Source organism: Cricetulus griseus, chromosome 7, assembly GCF_003668045.3.
Source record: "Cricetulus griseus strain 17A/GY chromosome 7, alternate assembly CriGri-PICRH-1.0, whole genome shotgun sequence".
Classification (NCBI taxonomy): domain Eukaryota; kingdom Metazoa; phylum Chordata; class Mammalia; order Rodentia; family Cricetidae; genus Cricetulus; species Cricetulus griseus.
Window position 1 is genome coordinate 20,351,510 of NC_048600.1, and position 7,544 is coordinate 20,359,053.

Sequence of the window (7,544 nt, forward strand, 5' to 3'; positions counted from 1 at the left end):
AAAATAAATTTTAAAAAAGACAAAGCATAAAGCATCCAGGCTAAACAATATATATAAAACATGAAACTCAGTACTTGACAAGAAACTGCTTAGCAATCAACACTATCCTTTTAATTCTCAAGTGTGTTCTAGCAGTGGGAGGCAAAGCAGTGGCAATGGCTTCTGCCACTCATCTTAGCATGGCTCTATTCTCTCACACACTATCTTTAACCTACCAGTTTAGCAGGAGTGAGGTTAGAAATGTAAACCTCTAGCATCATGTCAGCTTCAGGCAGAAAGACAATAAGCATGCTAGCCTGTTGCATTCTGAAGGTGGTAGGCACCATCCCCACTGGACTCTCCTAGGTCTCCATGCTGACCCTAGTGTGACGCTGTTGATGAATGAACATATACACTTCATGAATGTTTTAAGTCAACAGGATACTCTTATGAAAACTATAGGGGATTCATATTTAGATGAAACCAGCATTCCTACACAATCCAAAAAGCCCCAGCGTAACCATATTTTATGTCAAAAAAGTCATAATATGCAATGCCCTTCTTTTTATATTATCATTTCATTGTCTAATAGAATTCAGTAATTAAGTTTTCTATTATAGATGTATGCATGCATTTTCACAAATAAATATATGCATATGTATTATTATTTCAAACATCCATTTAGAAAGTGTTAATATTAAGAATAATGCAGAAATATGATGACATGAAAGTATAGTTGCCCCAGGAAAGGCCTTTTGGATCCCATGTATTTGTAAATATGCATTTATGTGTTTATTTATGTGTGCTTACCATGTATTAGGTATCTATAGGCACTGCCATTAAGCAAAATCCATATATTCATAAGGCTTGCATTCTACTGAAGGAATATTAAGTAGAAAAGGGAGGTAATAGTATGTGCTATGTTGAGAAATAAAACATTTAATAGGCATCAACATAGCCCTGCCTACTCAAGAAAGACTCTCTAAAGAGGTGGCAGTTAGATTGGGACGGAGGGTCTGAGTGATGGGAAAACACCCAGAGAGGCATCCTTCCAGGCTGAGACACAGTATTGCAAATATGTGCAGACAGGAAATATGTTATAGACTGGCAGCATCTATCCCAGGATAAAGAAAATGGCCAGTGTAGCAGAGGCAAGGGGGATACAGAGGAGAGTGAAGGAGATAAGGTCAGCCAAGTTAAGCAGCTTGGATTTGAGCTGCATTTTAATACATTATTGCTGACACTGTAGTCTGAGAAGTGAGATTTTGGTGGGTTTTAATAGATGTCTAACATTAACATACTATATGACACAGGAAAACTTATATCCTTTCTCTTGGCCTCAGAGCGACCTTAACTATGAAACAAAGAGATTATGGAGGAAAGTAGATGATCTATAAATGCCTTTTGAGTGTTAACATGCTATGATTCTAATCTTTGCCCTCGAAGATGAAGTTGAACACTCCCTTGACTTAAAAGTCCTGGGGTTACTGTGAACAAGAGAAGTTTAACTCAGGGCATGCCGGTCATTTGCCCCACATTGTAAACCTGCCAAGCCTGAAGATAGGATGAGGAGCCAAAGACTGTGTTTCCCTGTGTTGTTGACATTTCTTCCAAGACATATTTGCTGTGGTTTCTCTTATTTCGTTTCTGTCCTCGATACTTTTCCAGTGTTTTTTTCTGAGTTCCTGGATAAAGCCGTTTTTCTTTTCTAATCTATCACTGTGCTTTTAAAAAAAAGAGTAAAAATAGAAGTTATTAACTACCACTCAACTGCCTCGGAAACCTTGGTTTCTAATTTCCTAGTGTTTGTTGGAAAATAAGATACACTTGTTTTTCTTTGTAGGAAGGTACTTGAACATCTAACTTTGATGGAAGTCTGATCACATTTTACAGATTACCAGTTGGCAATACAATCAATCAATGTAGGGATTCCCAACACCAAAGATCCACTGTGACCAAAGATTAGTTTTCTCTCACCATAAATAATTTAGAAAGTCTACTAAATAAACACTTCAATAGACTCATAAGGTTGCTAAATAAACAAGCAGTACACACATAAGATAAACCTTTTAATGGAATGGCTAAGAGATTGGACTTTTAAAGAATATTTACCTTGGAACTGAGATAAAACCCAAGACAGTTTAAAGAGACAAATGGAACACAGAATGCAGCCTGTCTTCTGTAAATGAAGAAGGCAAGAATGCTACCCATGGCACGTTGGGCTTCAAGGATCCAATTCTAGCAAAAAAAAAAAAAAAAATTGCACTCACTTTTGACTAATGTAAAGATTTGTGAATTTGCTATGTTACACGATTGCTTTGTGTTTGTGAGGCCAAAAACACATCACTTGGGAAACAATTCTATTTTTTTATGAAAAATAATGTCTGACACTCATGAAATCCTGTTTGTGAGAAGAGTATACCTTACAAAGTTATTGTCAGCTAAGCTAAACAAACACTAAAGTTGCTAACAATGTGAGTCATTTGAAAAGCATTGCTGTAACTGCAACCAAGAACTGTACTTGATGACTTGGTTCTGACACTGCTCCTTTGGAAATCAGCAAAGTAAACTTGGAGAGGTGCCTCAGCTTCTTTGAATGTCACCTTCCACTGCCAAAGATGGTGGTTGGATTAAATGTTCTCAAATTGTAATTCAATGCTGAAATGCTGAGAGAATATTTTAATGCTACATATTCGGTTTGCATGCTTCCATGATAAGTGCTTGAATAGTTCAACAATTTAATTTAAAATAAAAAAAAAACCTGAAGCAGTGAAACAGCATTAGCATTTTTGCTAACCAGGAAAGGCCATGGTTTAGCTCAGTAATACTGTAGACAGGGCCTTCAAGTTGTAACAAAATTCGGCTGCCCTTCCAAGTTAACCATCAAGGAAAGAACGTATTACCTCTTTTGGCCTTATTTGTGACATAGGTAATAAGACTATTTTCATAGCAATTGAAGTAGTTTGGAACTCAGAACATGGAATAGTTCACACTTCAAAATCTAATTCTGCCAGCTACAGAGTCTGTAACTTGCAAATAATGTGTTTAGCTTCTAAAGGCCTCAATATTTTCATATGTAAAATGAAGGCAATGGCAAATTAGTTGAAAGTTCTTATCATGACAAAGTAAAAAAAAAAATGTATTACAGCATTTAGAATGAGGCTTAGCATCAGTAAATGTTAGTGTTTATTTGCCATGCTTGATGGGTAGGAGTAGCAGCTGTGACCATGTCATGTGAAAATCCAGGCATGAGGACGGGAAAACTCATGCTTTGAAGGCTAAGGAAACAGAATGCTGTGAATTGGTTGTTAAGGAAGGCTGAGGGATGAAACTATGGTATGGTGAGACCGCTGTGGTTACAAAGGGTAAGGTATAACAAATTGGAAGACAGAATAATAAAACTGTAAGATACAAGAGAAACATACATTAGATTTTCACAGGAAGATGGCAGAATAGTGACACAAAAGAAAATCGTTTAACTACTAAAATAATACCAAAAAATGACAGGAAAACAACAAAACTTTGGGACTGGGAAAGTAGTGCGACATGTATATAATGGCATATGAGACTGGAAAATATAAATCGTTTTCAGTAGGATTTAACCTGTGACCACATTTATGGCAGGAAAAAACCAAGACATTTGGGAAATATTCAATACCTTGAATAGTGAAAGTGAAAGTTGGATTAATTAAAGGAGAATATACTTCAGAAATACTTTTGTTCCCAGATTATCTACTCTGGGATAAGTTGTGGTACAACTGTTTACTATTGATGGAGTCTTAAAAATTTCAACTGGTCATCTCTTGTCACCAAACAAAAGTTCTAGCATTAGTATTGGGTCACATCTAATTGAGTTGTTGGCCAAAAGGGTCACATAGGAATCCCCAAATAACCAGACTGTTATCAACGCTATAGGTTGCTCTCTATAAACCCTCTGATCTACAATGGCATCATTCCTGCAAGATACGTTAGGGCAATGGTGGCACAAAGCTTGTGGAAGTAAACAACCAATATCTGACTTGACTTAGTCCCACTACACAAGATGGAAACCATATCCAACACTGCTTGGGTAACCAAGAATTTAATACTGATATCTCAGGGACCTAGGGTAAAACCAAATACTACTGTTCTAAAAACCAAACAAAAAAAGGAGCAATAAAATGACTCCTAATGACATTCTTCTATGTTATACTTATAGAAAAGTGCCTTGCTCAGCTGTCATCAGAGAAGCTTCCTCCTTCAGCAGATGGGAACAAATATAGAGAGACTCAACAGCCAGATATCATGCAGAGAGTGAGCAACCTTGGACATTCAGCCATAAATGGGATGTCTCCACCAAATTCCTCCCCTCAGAGCTCAAAGAACCCCATGAAAGAGGGGGAGGAAAGTGTTAAGAGCCAAGAGGATGGAGGATATCAAGAAAACAAGGCTCTCTAAGTTAACATGATAGATGCACATATGAACTGAGGCAGCATGCACAGGCAAGTACAACTCTGCACCAGATGGGGTCCTGGAACCAAAAAGGGAAGGGGACACATATTCCTCAATCCTAATCCAGAAGCAATTTCTAATTTATAACCACTCTCAAATGAAATTTAGGTTCCTTGAAGGGAGTCTTAGTGGGGAAACAAACTATTTTTAAGGGTAGTTACATGCCCAGGAGTAGATTGGTGGCAGAAAAAAAGAAACTTCAAAGATACCTTTGTAGAGCCTTGTGTCATTATGTCATGTCAGGACTTCTCCCATTTTATTTTATATTATCAATTTTTAATTTTATTTTATTTACATTTTTCTTTCTTTTTACCCTATAAGTTCTTTGTGTATACAATATGGCTTCCAGTTTAGAGTATTTATGGGATGCCTGGGTTTGTGAATGGGTAAGTCTCTGCTTCTTGTGCCTGTTCTTGGGCTCTCTTTCCTGTGTTTATTTTGTCTAATTCAGATGTGTTTTATTTTTTGTTTTATCTTATTATATTATAATATTTTTATATTATACCTCTTAGAAGCCTGTTTGTTTTTACAGATATGAAGTGGATGTATCCAGATGGAATGGGAGGTGGGGAGAAAAAACTTATTTTCAATAAAGGGGAGAAAAGAAAAGCTTCAAAATAATGTGCTGCAAATTTGAAAAAGAAAGGAAGAAAGTATTCAATGTCAAATACATTATGAAGAGGTAAAAACAAAAGCTACCTAGCCCTAGTGGGCAGACATAGAGTTACAGTCCTGAAGTTTTCTCCATGACCTGCTCATTGAAACCATTCATCTAAATGATGAGTATGATTATTCCTGCCCCAGTACTTAGTAATTTACTGCAGCTATTAGGGCATCACTACCAAAAATGATCTGAGGTTAACCATTAAAAATCTGACTTTACCAGTAAAAGCAGGGACCTGAATACAACTGAAGAAAGAAAAGTACCTGAAAATAGAAACGATGTAACCAAAGAGTCAACCAACATGTTATTAATGGAAGATATTTGTAAAATAACTACTGGGTACTCTCTGCCCAAAACAACACTCTGATAGTTTGGAAAAGGTCTTGGAAGTAAGCATGCAAGCAGAAATAAAAACTGCACTAGAAAAGATAAAATAGGGGAAATTTCCCAAAAGACATAATGTCTAGACAACAGAAAGTAGGACAGAACAGAAAAAAAAAAAAACAGTCAAGAATGTTTAATATCCAAATAGAAATTTCAGAAGGAAAGCATTGGTGAAAATGAAGGAAGTTACCAGATAACGAAGTTGGAGAGACATCTCAGTGGTTAAGAGCACTAGATTCTCTGCTGGGGACCCAGATTGGATTCCCAGCACCTTGCAAGTTCCAGGTGATTCAATGCCTTCTTCTGGACTCTACAAACACTAGCCATGAATTTGGTGCATATACACATATACAAACAAAACAGCCATATCCATAAAATTAATTAATTAATTAAAATGTAATGTTCAGAATTTAATGCATGTTACTACACATCTGACGTACTGGATGAAACAGATTCATAGAAAGATAATCTTGAGGATCCTCACAGTATCATGTATACTTAAAGAAAGAAACATACAACATTAGGATCCAAACAAACTTTCTATTTCACAATGATGGAACTAAGAGTTAGAAGATAGGCGACAGCTGCTGGAGGGCCAAGGAGGCGGTGCGGTGGGTCCTGTCCTTGCCATGAGGCCACAGCAGGCACCGGTGTCCGGGAAGGTGTTCATTCAGCGAGACTACAGCAGCAGCACACGCTGCCAGTTCCAGACCAAGTTCCCCGCGAGCTGGAGGACAGGATTGATAGACAGCAGTTTGAAGAAACAGTTCGAACTCTACATAATCTTTACGCAGAAGCAGAGAAGCTTGGGGGCCAGTCATATCTTGAAGTCTGCTTGGCTTGTTTAACAGCATATACCATCTTCTTATGCATGGAAACTCATTATGAGAAGGTCCTGAAGAAAGTCTGCAAATACATTCAAGAACAGAATGAGAAGATATATGCTCCTCAAGGCCTCCTCCTAACAGACCCCATTGAGAGAGGACTCCGAGTTATTGAAATCACCATCTATGAAGACAGAGGTGTGAGCAGTGGAAGATAAACCATAGAATTAAAGATCCCGCCTTCAGCTGGGACTTTCGTCTATCCACTGGCCGATGGCAGAGTGTCCCTACCTCCTCTCCAGAGCGTTATTCTCTTGTATCTGCTGCCAGAGCCGCGGTGCCACACCTGAAGTGACTTCTTGTCACTCAGCATCTACTTCGTGTCTCCCAGTTGTGTAGGACTCTGTAATCTTTTGATTCGTTTCCAAGAAAATACAAGGAAGCATTCACTTTTTAAAATTCAAGGCCATTTAAATAATAAGCAGTTGGTCAGCTCAAGACAAAGTTTTTCTTAACTGACACCAGTATCATTGGTTCTGTTCATTCCTTGGGACAGTTCCCTAGGTGGCTTTGTAATTCAACAAGTCATGTCTTAACGAAGTTACTCCCCCAGATTAGTGACAGGCTTTGAGGGTGTGTCACACCTGTGGTTTGGCTAATGCACCACCCAGATCTCCAAAAGCTGACAATCTTGACATGATTCTAATCTCAAGATTGATTTCTGATGTTCAATTTCAGAAACCGAAGCTCCCCGAGAGAATAATATGTGTCATTTGTTTTAGTATTGCAGTTATTATTAAAGCAGTATTTAACGCAATTCAGGTTGTTTCTTTGAAAGCATTTATGTTAATGTGCCTTACCTCGAAATGTGGGGAAGATGTTGTGTGTGTTGCTTGTTCATTACACAAATAAGTAAGCACAATAAGTAGATGCTCAGCCATCAGATATGCCTGTCCCTGTTCTGCCCCAAGTGTGTAATAAGCAAGTCTCCTAATAAGCAAGTGACATTTAACTCTAGTTTTGTTACCAATATAACTTAGGAGAAAAAGTTGATAGGAATTATACTCTATGTTGCTAATTTGTAACCTACTCATAAACTGATTCATAGCCTCCTCACATACAGTGTTCAGGGCACAGAAATCTTTTGATTGACTCAAGTAAGTTCTGGCTTCCACATTAAACTTGCAAGTTCAAGTCAATTT

General features: G+C 37.7%; 1 pseudogene; it reads left to right on the forward strand.

Annotated features, from left to right (window-relative positions):
* Positions 1-6,147: 6,147 nt before the first annotated feature.
* Positions 6,148-6,672, forward strand: LOC100752426 (annotated as a pseudogene).
* Positions 6,673-7,544: the final 872 nt, after the last annotated feature.